At 42.2% G+C, this 24,780-nt stretch overlaps 1 protein-coding gene across 2 annotated transcripts in view; it reads left to right on the top strand.

The window, feature by feature from the left end:
• Nucleotides 1–24,780, top strand: part of ARL15 (ARF like GTPase 15) — a 632,366-nt gene that overhangs the window by 536,453 nt on the left and 71,133 nt on the right. For both annotated transcript variants that reach the window (XR_014061457.1, XR_014061454.1), the window contains one exon: nt 18,739–18,824. The gene's annotated coding sequence lies outside the window, so the exon portion shown is untranslated. The remainder of the gene's footprint in view (nt 1–18,738; nt 18,825–24,780) is intronic.

Below are 24,780 nucleotides of genomic sequence, written 5' to 3'. Positions count from 1 at the left end.
ACTTGTTCCAGAATATTTTAATTACTCCAGAAATAAACTCCATACCCTTCAACCATCACTCCCTTTCTCCTCACTCCCTAGTCCCTGCCAACCACTGATTTACTTTCTGATTTTGTGTGTTTGCCTATTCTGGACATTCATATAATTGGAATCTTACAATATGTGGTAAATGGCACTTCTTTGCAATGGGCTGTCCTTCCTGTGTATGTTACTCTGACCAAAATAGGCCCTATTCAATCAGTATTCCATAAGGAGACAACTTTCCTAGGAACCTACTCCAAGCATAGTATAACAGTAATAATCAAGTAGGCAAACTGGATACACACCACCGTCACTAACAACAGCTGCAGAGATTCTTTCTTTCAGGACTTTATGAAGATACAAAAAGACTAAATGAGAATGACTAAACTGTGTGTGAAATAAGACCTATGTGCAGTTTACTATATAGTAAGCTTAAACATGTACAGTATGTTTATATAATAGGCTGTAAATGATATACAGAGGGTTCTGGTAAAAGTTTCCAATTCCTCCTTGCTAGTTACTGGTGAAATCTTTTCAAGCATAGCTGAAAAATAGTCTCTTTTCTGGACAAGCTGGGATTGTGATGATCTTTTTGGTTCCCCACACTGTATTCATAGCCCATCAGTCTGCATGTGGAGTGTGGCTTCCTTTAATCAGGGTCCTTGGTACCATGCAGAAAGCCACCTTATTCAATAGTTAGGATGAGAGCTCATCAGTTAACTTTTTAAAATGGGCTTAAGTTATCTCTTTGACATTATATTGGTTATCTTTGGTTGACATAAGATAAGAATATGAAATTACTGCTATTTAACTATTTATGACCTTTAAAATCATGTTTTCATAAGATACAACTTTAAACAGGTATTCATTTAAATACATATCTTCTGATCATGTGAGAGCTGGACTATAAAGAAAGCTGAGCACCGAAGAATTGATGCTTTTGAACTGTGGTATTGGAGAAGACTCTTGAGAGTCCCTTGGACTGCAAGGAGATCCAACCAGTCCATCCTAAAGGTGATCAGTCCTAAATGTTCATTGGAAGGACTGATGTTGAAGCTGAAACTCCAATACTTTGGCCACCTGATGCAAAGAACTGACTCATTTGAAAAAACCCTGATGCTGGGAAAGATTGAAGGTGGGAGGAAAAGGGAATGACAGAGGATGAGATGGTTGGATGGCATCACTGACTCAATGGACATGAGTTTGAGTAAACTCTGGGAGTTGGTGATAGACAGGGAGGCCTGGTGTGCTGCAGTCCATGGGGTCTCAAAAAGTTGGACACAACTGAGCAACTGAACTGAACTTCTGATCAGGGTTCCAAAATGATTTTTCTTGCATCAGCTACATCTATCATGTATCACCTACAATTTTTATCTTATTGAAATAGACCAAAATTTGAAAGCAATTCTTTGGAATCTGAGTACAGGATATATTTCTAGTCCCCCCCCAATCCTTTGTCTTCCGCATATAACTGTTGCCCATAATTTGAGAATTTTTTCATTACAGACCTACTTTTGTTAAAGACTTCCAAGGTTCCAACCTGATTTTCACAGAAACTACTCCCATTTTGCTCTAATAGTTCACCTGCATAATAGTCAAATAAATTATAGTATTACAATGACAAAGACAAGATATAGAACTAGTTTAAACAGTGGACTCTTAGTAAGCCTACAGGTCAATTGGTACACTCAGAAGTAAAACTGTGATAGAGGCCTACTAGCTGTTGGTGTTAAAAAAAGGAATGGAATATAATACATATGTTTCATATATATGCTTATATAAACACATGGGGGCCTCCCAGGTGGCACTAGTGATAAAGAGCCCTGATATGTCAATGCAGGAGACATAAGAGAAGTGGGTTCAATCCCTGGGTCAGCAAGATCTCTCAGAGGAGGATATGGCAACCCACTCCAGTATCTCCAGTATCTCCAGTATCTCCAGTATGCCTGGAGAATCCCATGGACAGAGGAGCCTGGTGGGATACAGTCCTTAGGGTCACAAAGAGTCAGACACAACTGAAGCAACTTAGCATGCATGCACATGCACACACACACACACATTATATATAATAGTGTCTTATATAGAGCTTTGACTTTTATATATATGTACAGCTACTCTATGGAGCTATGTAATCAGTTTATGAATGGGTACATATAAATCAAAATTCACAAATCATTTTTTACTTGAAGTATATACAAGATCTCCTTTTAAAGGAAGGCTTTGCAGAATTCTTTTCTACTATAACTAAATTCCTTGTAGCATAATGAGAAGAAATTTTACATACTGATTTTCTGAAGCAAATACTAGAACTAATTCCAGACAAAATTATGAAGTCAGCCAAAGTTATCTTCAGTTCACGTCTTCCTAATTATCCCCCTCATCTCCCACTGCCCCTACTGGTCAGACCTGATTCAGATAGAGTTGCCAAGCAGATAGAATGTGGTCCTCGCAGAACCCTCCTCCTGCATCTGCTCTGTCTCAGGGTCCTAAGTATCTTCACTATAAATTTGTGTACAGGTATGAGGATATGCTGGCCTCTCTTTCCAATCTCACCACCACCTTGGTCCAGTCTGCCATTGTGTCCCATTTGGACTTCTGCAATAGCTTCCTACCTGTTTCTTAGAGTCCTCTCTGACTCAGTCCAACATTTTCTTCATAAAGCAATCACAGTGGGTCTTCCTGAAGCACAAATATGATCAGATCACTCTCCTTTTACAGTCCTTCAGTGGCTCCCCATTCTCTTCCAATAGAGACCAACTTTTTACCAGTACCCTTGAGGTCCTTTAGGGCCCAGTCTTGCTTCTTTTCATTTCTTTGAACCTCACTACTCTTCTTTGGCTTTCTGTGTTCTAGGAATTTGTCTTTTTTCAGTTCCTCATACATGCTATGCACTTCTTGGCCTCTTAAGTCTTCTGTTCCTTCTTCCTGGAACATCACCAGCAGGATCACTCAGCTGTAACCAAGGAGACCTGCTCTGACCCCAGTGGCTTAAACTCCCACTGCACCCTGTAGCACCCCTTTTCTAAAGTTCTTCAGACTTTAACTCCTAGTCTAACATCTGACACCCTCAGTAGATTTCAAGATCCACAAGGGCAGGCACCATGTTTGTTCTGACCATTGCTGTATCCCCAATACAGTATCTGGGATTCAGTAGATGCTAAAAATTATTTGTTGACTCAATAAGTATACATGGCACCCTTCTTAGGGTTATTTGTCTTTGCCTGAGGACCTTGGATAACACAGAATCTTAACTTCAAAGCACCAAGTAGGCCAGTTGGTAAAGGTATTTACAGGCAGAGAGACTTTTCCATGTTCCTACCACACACATCATGCCGGGGAACTGAGAGTCTTATAAGCCACCAAGCACACATTTTGAACCATCACTTCCCAGTTATATGTCCCATGATATTTATTTGTCAGATTTGTCTCAAGATTCCTGAATTCATCCTCTTGAGAAAGTTCTAGGGGATCTCATAATTTCAACTACTTTTGTATTTGCAAGCTATAGGGCCAATTAAAAATGAAACAATGTGGCAGAAATACTGCTGTGGAGAAACCTCTCCAAGTCCACCAGCAATTACTGCAGTGGAGCAACTTCATTGTTTTTTCCCTTTTGGATCTCTTGACCTCTTCACCAGTGTTGGAACCTTCACCTTTCATTCAAATCGTGACTTAGAACTTGGGTTTCCTGTTTGGTTGATTCACCTGGTTCTTGTCCATAGCTACACGCCTTTTTTTGCTATCCCTCAGAAAAGGAAAGGCATTTCCTCTTATAGATGTCTCAAACATGAAGGCTGACAAATGTTCACAACCAATCTCCAGAAAAATGACATTTTCTGTCTAGTTTTTGCTCCCATTTTGGTTCCTTGTGTTTACATATGAATTTCCTTCCTTTTTACTTGGAGGTTTTTTTTTTTTTTTTTAAAGATTTATTTTATTTTTAGTTGGGATAGGTCTTCATTGCTACATGTGAGTTTTTCTCTAGTTGCTGCAAGCAGGGTCTACTCATCATTGTGGCACGTGGGCTTCTCGTCGCAGTGGCTTCTCTTATTTCAGAGCACAGGCGCTAGATGCATGGGCTTCAATAGCTGTACCTCACAAGTTCTGGAGTGCTGGCTCTGTAGTCGTGGTGCACAGACTTAGTTGCCCCCCACTATGTGGGATCTTCCTGGAGCAGAGATCAAACCCATGTCCCCAGGAAGGCAGATTCCTAACCACTAGACCCACCATGAAAGCCCTCCCTGAGATTTTTGAAACCTGTACCCAATACCTTACTGTTCTCTCTGGCCAGCTACGTTCCAGTCCCATGAGAGCGCATCCACACTTGGGAGGGATAAAGAAACATTGGTCTCCTATCTCCTCCCTTGGCACATGGACTGGCCTTCGATCTTGGCATCATTTCCGTCAGCTTTTGCCTTATGCTTTGACACTGTGTGAGGCTGTGTCTTTAAAAGAGAAACTCACAAATAAAATGTGACCTCATCTTTGAAATGATTGTTGAAATGAGGTTGCTTTAGTATACTGAAGACATTTTCCACTTCATTTTCCATTTTAGGTCTCATCAGTAACTTCCTGTAGCGTTTTTTAAAGCAGACACCCTTGGCCAGAGAGAAGAAGCTGGTAACTTAAAAATAGCCAGATATCTGGTGATATTTCAAAGGCATAATGGAGGGCTGTGACACATGCTGTGGTGTTGGGCTCAGTTTATGTCTTCCATCTTTCTCAGGCAGACAGAAGAATTAGTCTGGTTTATGATGAGTTTTGTGTATGTTTATTGGAAAATGTTCTGCTTTAGAGAGACCTTTCACCCTAGCCAAATGCACATTGCAGGGAAGACACTCTGCATAGACCTGTGTGTGCTTATCATGTGGCAAATTTCAGACATAGGATTTTCATTTGTTCCCAGATGCCAGGCTAAGGGCAATTAATATATAGTCTGTTGGCTTCAGTCAACCCTGGGCTATTTGTCACTTAGTCTTGACGATACACTCAGCCATGCTCACGGGTTTAGAGAAATCAGAAAGTGATGAAGGCAAGTTATATGAAATATACCAACAGAAGCTCAAGGCCGATTGGAGCTATTGTTTAGGTTTATGACAAGCTCCTCATAAACCATTATGTTTGGAGTTTAATGTGTATAAGTCTCATCAGAGGCTTCTTGCACCAGACCCAACCAGACCAGACACAGTTACTTCACGCAATAACCACAAAAACATTCCTGTCTTTTAAATGTACGAAGTCAACCTATTGTAACCTCCTCTGCAAACACAGTCATTTTATTTATTCATTCTCCTTTGATGCTAGGCATTTAACCTGAATGGCTTTTTTTTCCCCCACGTGTTCAGTTTGACAAAACAGGAAGTAGAAAGCATCATTTGATTTTAAATCTCTTTTCCTGGCTAGAGACTTTAGATCTAGAATATCAGTTAAACCTTGTTTGCTTGAGACATGTAAGCAGGTCATTTGGTGCATTTAGGGATTATTAGCCCCCTTCCTTTTCCCTGTGCATATCTGTGCTGATAGAACTGTATCTCTGGGGATCCATTAGCTTAGCCATCAGATCAAGCAGACACCCATGGCTTATGATTAGTAAGCAAGACCGTGTAGAAAAAAAATAGTGAAGAACATAAGGGTGATGCGTGTCTGCACTGAGTTGAGCAGAACAGGGCAGTCTGGCCTGGAAGTCCTAGCTGCCCTGGGTGTGGCGGGACCAGCCACTGATTATTTTGCAGTCAGAAAGTTCCCGGTAAAAGGCTTAAAGGAGAAATTCAATGCAGTTCCCTTTTATCTGCCTCTCCAACTGATGTCTATACAGAGCAAGCAGGGCTCCTCAAACACGCCAGTCTGTTTCAGATACACAAGATTAAGTAGCTAGTGACATTCAAGACCAGTCGGCCCACCCAGGAGGACTGAAGCCAGCGGAAAAGCTGTCAGATTTCTCCTTTTCTCCATTAATCTTGAAGCTTTTCAGTGGTGCCAGGTCGCATCTCCATCAGACAAGCTGGGAAGAGTGTCCGGCACCCAGAAGAGTAACCCCTTCACTGCTGAACTGGTCCGTCAGGAGCTTTCTCTTCCGAATCAGGAAGGGATCCTTGCAGCCCCATCGCCTACAACTCTATGGGGAGCTGGAAGCTATGGTGGATCCATCTTCCTTGAGCATGCACAGCTGGTCTGTTCCTCGGATGCTGTGACACACTGACTGTGCCATCCTCACAGGACACGGGGTTTGGGGCAACTGCGAGAGGGTGGAGGAAATGGGTGTCCCCTTAGTAGTCCGGATGTCTGGTCTATTGGTCATGAAGGTCATGGAAGGTGAAGAGGGGAGGCCAGAGGGAGGGAATGCAGGGGAAGATGAAAGAAGAAAGTGCAAATAAAGGGAAGCAAGGTCTGCATTTGTAATGCTCCCTCCCTCATGCCTCACTTCAGACCCCTTTGGAAGCAGGTGATGACCTGGGCAAGAGGTCACTCACAAGGAGCAAAGGGACCTGTCCGCCACGCTGAAGCAGAAGCCAATTTGGGGTTTCCAGAGCTGCCGGCTGGAGAGGGCTAGGGGCTGGTACAGAGGCCATGAGGGGATGAGACCCAAACAAAGAAGATCCCTGAGTGATGCCTGTGGCTTCAGAAGACCAGTCCTTGCCTTTGAAGATGGAACTTGGAGAACCACTGGCTGGAGGGGACCTGGGTCCTTTTTTGTTTTAAATTGGAGTATAGTTGATTTAAAGTATTGTTTATTTCAGGTGTACAGCAAAGCGATTCAGTTCTACATACACATATATTCATTCTTTTTCAGATTCCTTTCTCACATGGGTTATCACAGAGCCTCTTCTGTAGTGTTTATCTCACCATCGGCCCCAGTCTGCCCGAACAAGAATAGGTATCTGAGAAAGTGGTGGGCCCAGTCCCTTCAGCTGGAGGTGCTTTATGCCAGCAGGTATAGACTGATTTCTCTCAGACACGGAACTCTGGCCTCGTCTAAGATCTCTCACAGCTCATACAGGTTTAATATGCACGCAGTCTTGGTCACAGAAACCCCATTCTTGAGCAGCGTGGCTCATGCTCTGGATGGGTCCTCTTGCTCCCATTAGTAGGTGTGTGTCTCCCATAGCTCCCACCCCGCCCCAGATGCTGCTGGCAGCAAGGGCTCAGCCTTGTTCCCAGGTGTGGGGGTTAGAAAATAGACCTGCAGATGACTGGCTTTGGAGCAACTTTCCGTGCAGCCCCTGGATGCTTAAATAACTTCTGTTACATCAGAGAAGTCACCCTCCACATCAGTCCTGGCGAACCAGACTGTCACCCAGAGTTAATAGCACTTCTTAATTAGATTAAAATGTTAATGAACGTCAAACTGTGCTAAGGTAGACTTGTGTTGTTATCAGTCTCACCTCAACTGGAGAGAACAGATGTGCCATTATTGTGTATATTAATATCTCTTCTCAAAGGGATATTAACCTCCAAGGAAACAAACCATGGGTGTAATTATATCTACACAGAATAGCATGCATATTGAACACTACCTTTGTCGGTAGCATGCAGATACATTTATCCTAATTGACCATGATTAAATACTTTGACAAACACCCACCAATAAAGGGTGCCCAGCATAGGACCAGTAATTTGTAAATTTATTATGTGCATGTTCTAACTAATGCATTTAGGTATACAAAGCACTTAGGTATTTGTATGGAATGCAAATTTCTAGCACCAGTATGATCCAACCTCTAATATTACAGTTAAGAAAAAGATAAGGACTCCCATGACGGGAACTTAAGCCCCTAAGGGCAAATGTTTTGTCTAGGAATTTAACAAACAGAGGCTTTGTGTGATCAGAGTCTCTCAAGGAAAGGCCAGCCCTCAAGATTGTAATCACCCTGTCTGTCCAGGGTCTGGCCTGGGTGGCTGGGCCAGCAACTCATGCCTCTCGCTGCCCCTCCCTAGCCCCTGCCAAACTCTGAGGCTGAGGAGGTCCTAAACAGAGAACTGGTGATGAAGTGGCTTTCATGAGACTCTCGGCTTCCCATGAGAGTCTGGGAAGCTGGTGGCTTCTCGCCACAGATGGCCAGCAAGATAGGTGCTTTTGAGTGACCCCCACTGCTTTCTGCTGCTTTTAAAGGGTCAGCACGCCTTTGCACTCCTGCAGAAATTCCAGACTGGGTGTGCACTTTGAGGAGAGGAGGAGGAGAAGACCCCTTGGTTGCTCGTCCCTGGGGGACGCAGGGGGCCTGGAGTCGGCCTTGTGTACAGTTCCGAGCCCCAGGGCCCTTTGCACGTGGTGAGTGAGGACAGTTACTTCCTAAACGTACAGAGGAAAGAGAGAGTCCAGCTACTCCCTTCTACAGTCTTCCCTGCTCACAGGCCCCCCTGCAGAGGCTGAGGTGTCACTTATGAGACCCAGAGCCCTTAGAGCAGCTGGTGGTGTGTGAGCCTCCCCACACCATCCACCACAGGTCCCATGAACATCGTCAGGCCCTTAGGATGGAAACTGGAAGAACACCATGCTTTACCTTGGAATCTTACTGTCAAGGGCTGTTTAGCTGCTATTTCTTTATTATTTTAAATCTGCTAATAGGACTAACTAGGTCTAGGTAAAAACACCTATGTCTTCTTTTCAGCAAAGGTAGATTTTCTTTGACAGATGAAAATAATTCTCACCTTTGAACTCTAGCACCTCCTCTCTCCTTTCCCACAGAGACTTCTGGAGCAAAACCATAACTGAACATTAGTGCAGTCGTACTTTACAAAGGATAAGAAATTTGTATTACTTTTCTTTAATCGCCCAGTATAGAATTTGTACATTGTCTGGACTCATGAGGATAAGAATCAGTAAATCAGTGTTTTGATTTCTTAGTGAATCACAGATTTATAATTTAACTTTATATTATGGAAGAGAAAAGCGTTGTAAGCAATTTAAGCTTGGAAATAAAGTGGCAGGGGAAAATTCAGCAGCCCAGCATTTAAAACTCTGTGATTGTGAAGAGTCTGGACTTTTCTGGACCTTAACTTCCTACTCTTCCTCCTACCTTGTTTTATTCTTTTCTTTTTTTTTTTTCAATTGAGTATCAACATATAAGATATTTCAGCTGTACAGTATAACAATTTGATGTTTATAAATATTGGAAAATGGTCACCACAGTAAGTCTGCTGCTGCTGCTGCTAAGTCGCTTCAGTCGTGTCTGACTCTGTGCGACCCCAGAGACGGCAGCCCACCAGGCTCCGCCGTCCCTGGGATTCTCCAGGCAAGAATGCTGGAGTGGGTTGCCATTTCCTTCTCCAATGCATGAAAGTGGAAAGTGAAAGTGAAGTCTCTCAGTCGTGTACGACCCTTAGCGACCCCATGGACTGGAGCCTACCAGGCTCCTCCGTCCATGGGATTTTCCAGGCAAGAGTACTGGAGTGGGGTGCCACTGCCTTCTCCAAAAGTAAGTCTAGTTAATGTCTATTGCCATACATAGTTAACATTTTTTTCTTCTTTCTCTTGTAATGAGAACTTTTAAGATCTACTCTTAGCAACTTTCAAATATACAGTATGGTATAATATAACTATAGCCTCTATGCTGTCCATTCCATCTCCAGGACTTACTTATTTTATAACGGAAGTTTGTCCCTTTTGACCACCTTCACTTATTTGGCTCACCTGCACTTCTTGCCTCTGGCAACCACCAGTCTGCTGTCTGTATCTATCTGTTCTTCTTTTTCTTAGATTCCACATAGAAGACAGATCATACAATATTTATCTTTCTCTGACTTATTTCACTTAGTGTAATGCCTTGAAAGCCCATCCATGTTGTCACAATTGGCACGATCTCTTCTTTACGGCCAAATAATATTCCATTGTGTGTATATACCATGTCTTCTTTAGCTATTCATCTGTTGATGGACCCTTAAGTTGTTTCCATATCGTGGCTATCGTAAATAAAGCTGCAGTGAACACAGGGGTGCATATATCTTTTTGAGTTAGTGTTTTTGTTTTCTTTGGATAAGTACCCAGAAGTGGAATTGCTGGATCATATAGTGGTTTTGTTCTTAAATTTTTGAAGCACCTGCATACTGTTTTCCACAGTGGTCGTACCAATTTTCATTCTCCTCAACAGTACATGAGAGCTCCCTTTTCTCCACATCTTCTTGCACTTTTGAAAATAGCCATTCTATGTATGAGGAGTTATCTCATTGAAGTTTTGATTTGCATTTCCTTGATGACTAGTGATGTTGAGCACCTTTTGTGTACCTTTTGTCCATCTGTTTGTCTTCTTTGGGTAAATGTCTATTCAGCTTCCCTGGCCATTTTTTAATCAGATTGATTTGTGTGTGTGTGTGTGTGTGCTATTGAGTTGTATATATTCTTTATATTTTTTGAATATTAATCCCAAATCAGATGTATGATCTTCAAATATTTTCTCCCATATGGTAGGTTGCCTTTTCATTTTTCTGATGGTTTTTTTGCTGTGGAGAAGAAATTTTAATTGGATGGAGCTCGACTTATTTTTGCTTTTTTTTGCTTTTGGTGTCAGATCAAGAAAGTCATCACCAACACTGATGTCAAGGAGCTTAATGCCTATATTTTCTTGTAGGATTTGTATGGTTTCAGGCCTTACATTCAAATCTTTAATCCATTTTGGGTTAATTTTTGTGTGTGATGTAAGATAGTGGCCCAGTTTCATTTTTTTTGCATATGACTGTCTACTTTTCCTAACACCATTTATTAAAGAGACTGTCCTTTCCCCTTCATGTATCCTGGTTCCTTTGTTGTAAGTTAATTGTCTATGTATGTGTGGGTTTATTTCTAGGCTTTCTATTCTGTGTCATTGGTCTGTTTGTTTTTATGCCAATACAATTTTGTTTTGGTTACTACAGTTTTGTAGTATAGTTTGAAATCAGGAAGCGTGATGCTTCCAGGTCTTCTTTCTCAAGATTACATTGGCTCTTCAGAGTCTTAGGGTCTTTTGTGATTCCCTACAAGTTTTAGCATTGTTCATTTTATTTCTGTAAAAAAAAAAAAAGCCATTGGAATATTTAAAGGGATTGCAATGAATCTATAGATTGCTGTGGATAATATGAACATTTTAACAATATTAATTGTTCCAACCCATGAGCATGGAATATCTTTCCATTTATTTGTGTCTTCAGTTTCTTTCATCAGTGTCTTATAGTTTTCATGGTATAGTTCTTTCACCTCCTTGGTTAAATTAATTCTGTTATTTTATCCTTTTTGAAAAGCAATTATAAATGGGGCGATTTTCCAATTTTTCTTTCTTCCTTGATTATACTTCACACTTTTCCTTTAGTCTATGTTGTATGGATAGAGGCCCATTTTGCCAGATCCAGAGTCACCTTGATCCTTCATTTGCTGTCTTAATTCTATATGTTATTTCAAGTATGTGTCACTACCCAGCTACCCTTTACACCTTTTCTTCATTCTAGTCACAGGACTATCATTGTCAGGAAGAGCCCCTATATTTCAATTACATTGAAACATGCAATGACATCCAGTTGGATAACACTCAGTAAATCTCTACTATAAGTGGGCATATTTGGCACTCAACTTTACTGGTGGGCTCATCACCTAATAGTATCACCTGGAATAAAATGTGTTGGGAGCATTTGGAACCCATCCCTGCCCTCAGCATCTTCCAGACCAGCTTTTAACTTCCATGTTTTATCATATATAAGTCAAGAGTTTCAACTGATGACTTGTTGAAACAGGAACAGATTAGGCAAGACTCAGGAAAAAGGCTCTAAGTACCCTGGAGGCTGGGGTCCTCTGTGATAACGATCATATAAACTAGATTCTTCATGGCTCACATGAAGCATCACCTTTGTAGCCACACACCTGTGTCTGCAATAGTGAATCTCTAATCAAGAACCCAAGTACATCCCATTGTTTGTTAGGTACCTCAAATTTACATCTGCCAAAAGGGCTTCTGCCAAAACTCAGGATGAGGAACAGATTATTGTTGAGAGTTGGTTTAATGCAGTGAAGGCTGTTTTCAGCATTCCAAAAAGTGTATTGGAAGTGAAACATTCATGATAAGGCTGTCTAGACCATTACTCAATAAAAGTATATTTAATTTTCAGAAATCTTTCAAAATAACTGACTCAATTGGGATCTGGAAAAGTTAATAAAAGGGGTTTTGAGTGGTGAACAGCTTGAGAGGCCCAATCTGAAACAGGCTGACTATGCATCTGCAAGCACCATTTCTTGCATCTGGATCTAAGTATCTGGATCACCAAAAGATTATACTTTTCTCAGAGAATCCCTTTACAGAAACAGGCTTTAAAGAAAGTTCAGCTAGGCTACTGGTGTGGAAGGGAGGTGATACAAGAAGGCCATCACCCTCTCTCCTAATACACGTGTGTGTGTGCACATGTGTTCAGAACTTCTGTGATGATACTGCTCACTGCCTCTGTCATACACAGACTGGTGATAAATTTCAGGTTTAGTTCAGGGGCAAGAAAAAGTTTAATCTCATAAACTGATTACTATGATCCTCCTAGCCAATAAGAATTCTGTAACCTCCTGGCTTTTCCTTTAGATTTGAGCCCATTAATATCCAAGGGTTCCACCATGACTGTTTTCTTTCTTTCTTTTTTTTTTTCGCTAGAACTTCTTGGTATGACATTTTCCCCCCTTTAAATCTGCTGCTGGTATGATATTTTTTCCCCCTTTAAACCTGCACCTCAACTTTTATCTTAAGCAATCTCAAATTCTTCATGAAGTAGATGAAGTTAAAAAGTATATGAAGTAGTTTGATATCATTTTGATGTGGGCACAAAAGTCATGCCCAGGTACTGACATATTTGCTCCAAAGCTTGAAGTGACCTTGTGCTCAGTTGCTAAGTCATGTCTGACTCTTTGTGACCTCATGGACTGGAGCCCTCCAGGCTCCTCTGTCCATGAGATTTTCCAGGCAAGAATACTAGAGTGGGTTGCCATTTCCTCCTCTAGGGGATCTTCCCGACTCTGGGATTGAACCCACATGTCCTGCATTGGCAGGCGGATTCTTTACCACTGAGCCACCTGGGAAGCCCAGAAAGTGTTATTAGGAGGAAATCTTTTTCCTTACCAACTTAGGTTGAAGTAGTTGAGGGCTTGTGAATGAACAGACAGATAAATAGGAGCAAAGACTATTACACATGTATGCAGGAGCCCACTGTAAGGGGTAAGGATTTATATACCAGCTTAATGGGGCGAGGGTAGGAAAAGGTATTAAGGCCTCAGTGGGAAATTATGGAAGGTTCTCAAAGGACATATTTACACGATTCCCCGACAGGTCCTGATGCCAAGTCAGGCTTCTCCGTTTCTGACCTTACCAATAGATATCTTGCTCGCTCTCATGTATGTGGAGTAGGGCTTCCCAGGTGACACTAGTGACCGGGTTTAATCTCTAGATGGAGAAGATCCCCTAGAGGAGGGCATGGCAACCCACTCCAGTGTTCTTACCTGGAGAATCTCATGGACAGAGGAGCCTAGCAGGTTATAGTCTACAGCATCGCACAGAGTTGGACACGACTGAAGTGACTTGGCACACGTGCATGTGCAGTGAATGTACAGAAAGTATTTGGAGGAAAATGGAAACACGTTGAAACCACTTCTTTTGCTTTAAACCAAAAGAGTCTAAAACAACATGACCCTCTCCTGTGCGCACTAGATAGCCCAGACAACCTTCGATGGTGACTGGGGCAGTCGGGGGTGGATGAGGGGGCACACGCTGGAGGCCCCGTGGTTTGGTCCCAGAACTGCTGACAGCCGATGATGGGCCTCACCTCCTTGGGCACTTCTGCTTGTCTGACCCACTTCCTGACCCAGACTTCTATTCAGAAGGGAATCCCTTATTCCCTCTTGCTTTCCAACAGGCTGCTCTGCCTGCTCGACTGTTGAAAGATGTAAGGCTTTGTGATTTGTTGCATCTTAGGACATCTCCGAGGCCATCCTTCTGGCCACCCTGCTTGCAGCTGCCCACTTCCGCTCTCCTCCAGCAGCTGTTCTGGTGTCCTGCTGTCATCTTCACCGTACCCAGCCAGACAAGCAGTCTCTTTGCAGTGAGCATCCATCCTTTCAGTGTCTGTAGGCTGGCTGCATTCCAGAACTGGGTAGACTGATGAAGAGAACAAGCTTGGAAACCAAATGTTGGCAGGGGAATGCCATCAATACAGAGCCCTTAGCTAGTGACCATCAAGGATGGATGAGAGGAGCATCTTCCTCCTCCATGGATGACCTTTTAATTCTCAGTCTCTGTAAGTGCTTTGCAGTGTCCTCTAAAGCCACCTGTTTTTTTCAAAGGTCTGTTTGCAGACTCAGAAATGTTCTTACTAACCTTAGAAGCCTGCGGTCCCTGGCAGCCTGCACCCAGACCCTAGATATTCCAAAAACAGTGATTGTAGAACTGAGTAAGCAAAAAAGCTGAAATTGACAATGCAGACGGTTTGAGGCACCTGTTAAGCTTCATCGTAAGGAATATGGAAAGTAGAGAAAGTGATAACTTAAGCCTTCCTGACCTGTCTGTCAGATGAACTGAGACCGACAACATTCCTTTCTTTAAAAAAACTGGGACAAGGAAAATTTTGGAGGGAAAACTGGAACCTACATTGCAGATTCTGGGCTGGGGAACCTATATAGTAGCTGGAGTAGGAGCTCAGAGCCTATAATCTCAGGACATTCTTCAAATGGGGGTGGGCAGAGAAGGCGTTTTGGTAGTGCTTGTTTGCAGAAGGCAAGAATGAGGAACAGAACAGGGAATGGTGAGAGGCATGTGATTGATATTTGTCATTTTTTGCCATCTTGGACATGAACTACCTTTTTGTGTTTAAGAAATTCCCTTCTAAAGATTGGGAAATCCCCTTGGCTAGCCCTCCCTATAGCTAGAGTTTGGACACGTGACTCAGGGTGGGTCCGTCAGATGCATCATCCCAACCTTTGAACAGAAAACCGGAGGCACAAAGAAGCAGAAGCATCAGAGACACCGTTTGGTGATGGCAGTAGCCACAGAGCCAACATCCAGCCTCCTGGGTTCCATGGGAATGGCAGGAGGTCCTTGCTGGACCAAGTCTATGCTCCTGCAGGTTCTGAGTCCAGTTTCTTGCAGAGTGTATCAGTTATCTTGTATCCTTTGAAAACAGTTTCTTTTCTGCTTAAGTCAGCGGTAGTTGCTGTTGTTTGCAAAAGTGAGGCTTTGGGTGAGGTGATACCAAAGCCACCTCACCCCTTACTCCACATATCAAGCAGTTTCAATCAAATTCACACTTACAACATTGGGCTCTTGATGCATTCAAACCAGCTCTGAGGGCTAGAGGTCCAGCCTGGTCTGTTTATAGAAGGGGACTCCATGAAAGGAAAGAGAGAGGGGCAAAGCAGAGGGGTGGGTGGAGGCAGGAACACATGGTCTGGTCAGGGAACAAGCAAGTGGCAGGACTGCTCGGCTCAACCCAGGGAGGGCTTGAGAATGTTGGGGTGGGTGAGGCTGGGGGGCGAGTTCCTGACTATCAGATTCAGGGAATCGGGAGGAGGAATTTACTCTCACCCAGACTGGAGACCCAGATTAGTTGAGCAGGTTAATAGAGGAAAGCAGACCACTTTTCTAGATGAAGAAAGAAATGTGATAAAGTCCCTCCCATCCTAGTGTAAAAAGACAAAACTCTATAAAATAACATTCTCTTCTTCCCAACTCTTAGGGGGTAAAAATTGGTAACTGGGATCTAGCACATTAAAACAGAAGTCATGCAATCCCCCATTGAGAGAACCTATCCAACTTTCCTTCAATCCAGAGCTACCTATGCACACACACTGGGACCTAAACAATCTAATAGCATCAGATGGCTCCCAGAGAGGCAGATGAATTAGACGTTTCTGCAAAGCTATTCCATTCCAGCTGGGGTTAAAAGTCAGGAAAGTTCTCTGGCATTGTAGGGAGCAAAGGAGGCAAGATTTTGTTTGCATTCAAAACTGGTTCAAATTATGATGCAACCTGCAGGCTGAGCTACATTTGGGAGTTTGGTTTTAGACTGGGGGTAGGTGCTTAGCTGGGCTTCCCTGGTGGCTCAGATGGTAAAGAATCTGCCTGCAATGCAGGAGACCTGGGTTCAATCCCTGGGTCAGGAAGATACCCTGGAGAAGGGAATGACTACCCACTCTAGTCCTCTTGCCTGGAGAATCCCCATGGACAGAGGAGCCTGCCAGGCTACAGTCCATAGTGTCGCAAAGAGTCAGACACGACCAAGCAACTTAAAAAAAAGGCACTTGGCTTTGGCTATACAAGAGCTTGAATGAATCCTCTAGCTCTCTATTCAGTCCTTCAGTATTAAGAAGATGGCCCAGGCATTAGGGAGAGCTTGACAGGGACTTGACAGGGACTTACAGCTTTTCTAGAGGATCCCTTTCTCCATTCATCTACTTGTGAAAAATATATATTTATTAAACATGTCATGTGCCAGGCACTGTGCCTGGGCCTTTCTCACTGTGATAATTGAGGTAATTTTCTCATTTAACCACTTATCACCTGGAGATGGGTACATTGGCTATCTCCACTTTACAGATAAGGAAGCAGAAGCAGTTTGCTCAAATAAAGGATATCAAGAGGCATAACTTGGCTGGCGCTGTCAGTGCATCTTTGTGGGAGATCTCTGCCTCACAAACATGGAGGAATAAGACTGATGGAAAAATAAGCCCCCCCCCATAGACTTCCTTGGTCATCAGGAAGGGCTAGGGATGGTTTTGTGTTCCTGAAAAGTCACATGACATTCTTGGGCACTTCTGGGTAAAAGAAGAAGTGGGGCTGTGTGGAGATGATTCATAGAGTCACCTTCACCAAACTAGAGTCATACTTCACCAGCTCATAAGGATTTGCCCACTTGGCTTCACGTCTACCTGGACCCCTTTTCCCCTCTCTAAACGGATGAAAACATGCAAATGGTACTCTTTCAGTGTTCTTAAGTGGCGTAAATGATGCTAGGAAACAGCAGATGTATATAAGCATTTTCTTATCCAGTGAAGAGCTCCAGAAATATTGTCGTCATTTAACATAGTGGTATAAATATGTGCTGGTAGAATTTTTTTCGAAGCCAAATACCCTGAAGTATTTTAGTTGTCCATCTCCACTTCCTTGCTCCTGGACAGTGTTGACCTCTGGGTTACTTTGACTGTTTATGTTCACCTGATTATGTTTTTGCAGTAGCTTTCATTATAGTTTGGCTGCATTGCCTGTCCAGTGATAGAAATGATGTTCTTATTGGTATTAACAGAAGTTATGGCCTTACAACCAGAAAAATCCACTCCTGTCCCCTGCCCCCGCCACACACACACACACACACACACGCACACGCACACGCACACGCACACACACACACTTCTTCCTGCAGGAGGGAAAGGTATTATTGTTGTTTGTTTGTGTTTAACAACAAATGCTTGGTCACATATACTTAGGTTTATAAATTGGTTCATTGTTACTACCTGCTCCTTCCTCCTTGGTTCAGTTCCTTTCTTAGAGAAAGGCATCCATTAGGAGAGTAGTATTGAGAGAGAGACATATACATTACCATGTGTAAAATAGATAGCTAGTGGAAGCTGCTGTATAGCACAGGGGTCTCAGCTCAGGGCTCTGTGATGACCTAAAGGAGTGGGATAGGAGGTGGTATGAGGGAAATTCAAGAGGGAGGGATATATGTTTACATATGGCTGATTCACTGTGTTGCACAGAAGAAACTAACAAGATGTTGTAAAGCAATTACACTCCAAAAATAAAATTTAAAACGCACATACAATACACACACACACAAAGAAAGGTATCTACCAGTGGTTCTTTTGGAAAACATTTCTCAAACTTTGCTGCAAAGTATTTTCATTTCACTTCAGTCTCGAATGATAAGTATAGAATTTTTAGAATAAATATATTTCATCAGCATTTTAAAGATATTATTACACTGTTTCCTGGCTCCTAGTTTTTCATTATGAGCACATCTGTATCAGTGATCTGTGGTATGTATGCGTGTGTGTATAGAAATTCATGCCTGGATTGTAGAAATATTGCCATAACAGGAGTTTTGGTTTTCAGGACCAAAACAATTTAACAACAGTTTCTCATGGAAGTTTTCCCCTAGAGCCTCAGCAAATTTATTGCTATTTCTCTAGGTTACTGGCCAGACCTCTTCTGGTCACCCTTTCTCAGAGAAGGCAGTCTTTCTAGGGTTGAAGTGTTTCAATTCTAGACCTGAGTCACCTGCAAGTTCACGGTCCCATGTATTCCCATGTGGGTAATAACAAACACCTCCTCCCTTCCAGCACCCCATGTGTAGCATCCCGGCCATGACCATCAACTCTGGCTAAGTTCCTCTTTCGTTTCTGGCTCAGAATTTACTTTTCTCCTTTTCAGTCAACTGTGTAGTTGGGTTTTTTGGGTTTTTTTGTTTTTTTTTTTGCTTAATTGTATGTCTGTAGCTGAAGAGGAGTTTATATTACCTCGGTCCATATGTTGTAGAAACTAGAATTTCCACAGTTGAGTTTGTACGAGTCTTACCTCTTCCTCATACCTATTTTTCAAACTATTCCTGAAATCCCCAAATAACTATGAAATATTTCTAGGTTATTCAAAGGGGAAATTAATAAGTCACTAATATTTAGTGAGTACTATGGACTAGGCCTTAGTCTAAGCATTATACATAGTACATGTAAAAAAATTCTACCAGAGAATTAAAAATTCTGTTAAGTCATACTGTTATTATTCTGTTTTTCAGAGGAAGATGGTGAGTCAATGGGAGGACAAACAACTTTTACAGGATCACACAGCTACTCAGTGATGGTGGCTGGGATTCAAATCCAGGTCTGTCTGATGCCAGAGCTTTTTTTGTTTTTAAATCTAATTTAATTTTTAAATTTTTGGCTGTGCTGGGTCTTCATTGCCGTGCAGGCTTTCTCTAGTTGGAGAGAGTTGGCCTACTCTTTCTAGTTGGAGAGCGTGGGCTTCTCATTGCAGTGGTTTCTCTCGTTGTGGAGCACAGGCTCTAGGATGTATGGACTTCAGCAGTTGCAGCACATGGGCTCAGTAGCTGTGGCTCCAAGGCTCTAGAGTGCAGGCTCAATAGTTGTGTAGTATGGGCTTAGTTGCTCTGCAGTCTGTGGGATCTTCCCTGATCAGGGATCAAACCTATGTCTCCTACATTGGCAGGCGGACTCTTTACCACTGAGCCACGAGGGATGCCCTGATGCCAGAGCTTGTGATTGTAACCGTGCGGCTCTGTTGCTCTACCTGTGATCCTGTGTCCTCTAAGATCATTGCTCCACTCTGTGATCTCCACAGAGGAGATTCTTGGTGTGCTTTTGTGTTTGCTTTTTTTTTTTAATTGAAAAAAATGAAAGGGACTTCCCTGGCGGTCCAGTTTGGCACTGTGCTTCCACTGCAGGGGGTATGGGTTTGATTGCTGGTTGGAAAACCAAGATCCCACATGCCATATGGCATGGCCAAAAAATTTTTTAAAAAAAGAGAAAATTAGACATGGTCTTTAAGGTACTTTCCAACTCAGACTCCAACACTCTGTACTGTAGTTTATTATTCATCTTCTTTCTTACTTAAAAACTTTCCCCCTTGTCCTTAGTGTGATCGCTTTGTTTTCTTATTTTTTTGCTTCTTGGATTGTAAACTTATGAGGTGCTGGGATGACAGGGAAAAGCTGGAAAGCCCTGCACTCATGAGAACATAACTATGGCTGAGCAACACTGCAAGCCTAATGACGAGATTAATAAGGACTTCAGCTTCAGTTCCACTTCGTTCAATCCACATCTGCCCATAAAGTTCTGAGCAAAGTTGGATACTCTTTATGGGTGAGGTTGAAGATGAAGATGAGAACAGAAGAAACTTCAAAGAGCATATGCCCTTATCCAAGTACTTGTCCCCGGAAAGTGTTTAGGTGTAACAGAGAAGGCAGCTTGGAAAGCCTTGGGAAACACTAGGTTTATGAGGAAATAATTTAGAAATAATTTTTTGTGTATTAATCATCATGCCACCTATCCACTAGACACTAAGCTTTTTTTTTAATTGAAGTTTCATTGATTTATAATGCTGTGCCAATCTCTGCTGTACAGCAAAGTGACTCAGTTATACACATACATTCTTTTTTATATTCTTTTCCATTATGATTTATCAAAGGATATTGAATAGATTTCCTTGTGTATATTAATACATTAGGACGCTGTTATTTATCCATTCTAAACGTAATAGTTTGAATCTACCAACCCCAAACTCCCAGTCCGTCCCTCTCCCTCCCCATTCTCCGTGACCAGCACGAGTCTGTTCTCTATGTCTTGTGAGTCTGTTTCTGTTTTGTAGATAGGTTGATTTGTGCCAAGCTCTGCTTTTATTCAGTTGCCTCCTAATTTTGGCCATTCATACGGTATATTTTGAGGAACTAAATGAAGCATGTGTAGCTGTCCACTTTGTGAGATTCAGTCTAAACTGACAGTGTGCATGGACCATAGAAAACAAGAAGATTTTCTGTGTATAGCAGCTGGTGGTGATACCATGAAGCAAATAAAGTATTACAGAAATATTACTATGGCTTTGAGAGAGAATAAACACTACTTATTCTTCTCAATACCATAGATATTATCCTCTCTTATTACTAAGGAACCTTTTCTTTCCTTTTCCCTGGAAAATGGACATAATTTTTTTTCTTTGGTTTAAGCCTAAGACATTACAGTTGAGATCAAGGTTTACATAAGTTTACATTAAGTTTACAAGGTTTACGTTAAGTTTCATAGAAACATAGCAGGCAGGTTTTCAAGCATTTAATAATCTTAAATCTAGATACACTTGTTATTGTAGCTCCGTTGTGAACCGAATTGTGTTCCCTTCCCCCAAATTCACATGTTGACTCCTAATTCTCAATGTGACTGCGTTTACAGATGGGGCCTTTAAGGAGGTAATTAAGAATAAAATGAAGTTATAAGGGTGGGCCCTGATGAGACTGATGCTCTTCTAAAAAGAGAAAAAGACACCAGTAGTCCATGCACAGAGAAAAGGCTGTGTGAGGACATAGTGAGAAGGTAGCTATCTGCAAGCCAAGGAGAGAGATCTCACCAGAAACAATTCCACAAGCACCTTGATGTTAGAATTCCAGTCTTCAGAACTGACAGAGAATACATTTCTATCATGCCACCCAGTCTGTGGTGTTTTGTTGTAGCACCCCTAGCTAATACAACCCCCTTTTCTTTTTTCTCAAAGTATTTTATCAGTTAATGTGAAAAGTGTGAAAATGTTAGTTGCTCAGTCATATCTGACTCTTTGCCATCCCATGGACAATAGCCCTCCAGGCTCCTCTGGCTATGGAATTTTCCAGGCAAGAATACTGGAGTGGGTAGCCATTCCCTGTTCCAGGGAATCTTCACATAATGTTTTATCTCAGTAATCAAAGTACAATTCAAGCAAATAAACACCAGAAAGGAACTGCCTTACTAATCAGCCTGAACTCTACCTATACCCTATGAGCAGATTTGCTTTTGAGATGGAATGTATCCACATGCTGGCCAGATATGTTTAACCATTTCAATTATTTCTCTGTTTTAAAAATCACATGGAAAACCTTCTTCACTGAGCAATAATTATTCTAAAGGGTTAAAACAATAAATGTAAGCAATTTTCAACATTTGTAGAAATTAATTAAGTCACTGAGAACCATTTAACACATTTAAAATTTTATAACAACAGGTGGGTGTTCTTTTCTTCATGTAGGAACTGGGTGCAGAATACTAGTGAGGACAGCTGCTTTCTAGTTCATATATTTGAATAGCAACGATTTGAGCAAGAATCTTATGACTTCTAACCTGTTCTTAACATGGACATCAGACCTAATGTATGTGCAGACATTTGTATTTCCCCTCCAAAATCAGAGGTGTGTAGATTCTGTCTATTCAGGTTACCACTAAGGAACATTTTTCACCACAGAACAACACTTGCCTATTCTTCAGAATGATGAGTCATTCCCACTCCCCACCCCCACCCCAGGCAATGTGAATTGCTTTTCATGGAGTATAGCCAGGAAAATAAAATCTCTAGTCTCTTTGTCCTGAGATCAGAACGGGACTTGGTGCTGGTTCTTTCCATCACTAGAATTGAGTTCATGCCGACAGCTCATACTAATAATTGTCTTATTAATAACACACCTCCCCTTCTGTGAGGGGAGGTGCGCTTCCATGTTTTAGTGGCTCAGTCGTGTCCAACTCTTTGCAACCCCACAGACTGTAGCCTGCCAGGCTCCTCTGTCCATGGGATTCTCCAGGCAAGAATACTGGAGTGGCTTGCAATTCCCTTCTCCAGAGGATCTTCCCGACCCAGGGATTGAACCCTGGTCCCCTGCATTGCAGGCAGGTTCTTTACCATTTGAGCTACAGGGAAGTCCTGTACTTCCATGTGGGAACACCACATTATCATGAAGGAAGGAATGTTTTCCTTTTTGTGAAGAATAGAAAGAGTGCATCTTAATCAGAAATTGTCTTCAGCTTGGGTTTGCTTTTTCCCATCAGCTCTCTGCCCTGTGGCAGGAAACCATGCCCCTGCATCCCCTCATTTACTCTTTAGCTCCTCACCCATCTGGTTGTGCCTTGGTTTTCTCCTTGAATCTGGCTCTTAATAGCTCTGTCATGCTGCTGCTGCTGCTAAGTCGCTTCAGTTGTGTCCGACTCTATACGACCCCATAGATGGCAGCCCACCTGGCTCCCCCGTCACAGTTCTCTTTATTGTTTCTGAGACACCTACAAGATGCTTCTGGATCAAGAATTCACAAGACCAGTGGATATAATCCTTGACTCCAAGGGCTGATGGGTCTGTATGCAGGTCAGGAAGCAACAGTCAGAACTGGACATGGAACAACAGACTGGTTCCAAATAGGAAAAGGAGTACGTCAAGCCTGTATATTGTCACCCTGCTTATTTAACTTATATGAAGAGTACATCATGAGAAATGCTAGGCTGGAGGAAGCACAAGCTGGAATCAAGATTGCCGGGAGAAATACCAATAACTGCAGATATGCAGATAACACCAGCCTTATGGCAGAAAGTGAAGAGGAACTAAAAAGCCTCTTGATGAAAGTGTAAGAGGAGAGTGAAAAAGTTGGCTTAAAGCTCAACATTCAGAAAACTAAGATCATGGCATCCGGTCCCATCACTTCATGGCAAATAGATAGGGAAACAATGGAAACAATGAGAGACTTTATTTTTGGGGGCTTCAAAATCACTGCTGATGATGATTGCAGCCATGAAATTAAAAGACACTTACTCCTTGGAAGGAAAGTTATGACCAACCTAGACAGCATATTAAAAAGCAGAGACATTACTTTGCCAACAAAAGTCCATCTCGTCAAGGGCATGGTTTTTCCAGTGGTCATGTGTGGATTTGAGAGTTGGACTATAAAGAGAGCTGAGTGCCAAAGAATTGATGCTTTTGAACTGTGGTGTTGTAGAAGACTCTTGAGAATCCCTTGGACTGCAAGGAGATCCAACCAGTCCATCCTAAAGGAGATCAGTCCTGGGTGTTCATTGGAAGGACTGATGTTGAAGCTGAAACTCCAATACTTTGGCCACCTGATGCGAAGAGCTGACTCACTGGAAAAGACCCTGATGCTGAGAAATATTGAAGGCAGGAAGAGAAGGGGACGACAGGATGAGATGGTTGGATGGCATCACTGACTCAATGGGGATGAGTTTGAGTAAACTCCGGGAGTTGGTGATGGACAGGGAGGCCTGGCGTGCTGCAGTCCATGGGGTCGCAAAGAGTCGGACATGACTGAGCAACTGAACTGAACTGAATGGTCTACGAGGCCTGAGTCGACTAGAAAAAGAATGACATTTCTGACCTTTTGAAGTGTTTCTACTCTCCAGGGCACTGAGTCATCAGTCCATTAACATGATCTGCCTCTTGTGAATTGTAATTCACAGTGCAAACAGCACCAGCTTTACTTGGCTTTGTAACCCACCACTTACGGTGGCGGGGGTGCTTATGTTGAACATAAGTCCACAGATGACCAGTCCTATGCAATAAGTGGAAACTAGACTTTTCCATCAATATTCATGAATAATGAGGCAGATATGTAGTATGACTTGAGAACTGTTTTAAAAACCCAATTGCCTAAACTCCTCAACTTCCCTTTCCACTTACCTCCTCAGTGCCTGAAATTTCAATGCTTGAAATTCCACTGTGAGTTGTTAGCTTACGAAACAGACTGGACTCTCAGAAGCCAGCCTAGGGTTGGGTGTTTCAAGTTGTCAAGATTGATCAGAAAGTGGCTGAACAGTTGTATTCAGTTTGTTTTGATTTGGTTGTTCACATTTTGGTGGGTGGAGTTGGAGTAATTTTAGCTTGGGGATAAAGTAGATCGGTAGATAAGTGGTAAAGAGTAAGGAAAAGTTGGCAGAAAATGAAAGTGTATCACCAGGACTTGATTATGATCTTTCAGAGGCTTAAGGATTGGAAATAAAAGTAAAACCAACATTTGATCATAAAACACAAACATATATATACAGAATTTTTAAATTCTATGTATTTCTATAAACATTTCTATGTACTTTATATAAAATTAGTATTCCTGTATATCCTGATTGCAACATTCTGGATAAGCTCATTAGAACTTACATCATTTTGCCTGGTCTTCCCTGGCTCATGCCCTGTGTGGGACTGAGTCTGCTGGTGGACATTCTTGAAGGGCAGTGTGTCTGCTGATGTGAAGGTCCACAGAATACAGCTGCACAGGCTGTGCACTGCACAACCACAGTCACAAAAAGGCTATGAT

This window comes from Giraffa tippelskirchi, chromosome 8 (genome assembly GCF_054371585.1).
Source record: "Giraffa tippelskirchi isolate mGirTip1 chromosome 8, T2T-mGirTip1v1.2.pri, whole genome shotgun sequence".
NCBI classification, from domain to species: Eukaryota; Metazoa; Chordata; class Mammalia; order Artiodactyla; family Giraffidae; genus Giraffa; species Giraffa tippelskirchi.
This window is presented reverse-complemented; position numbering and strand designations above follow the sequence as displayed.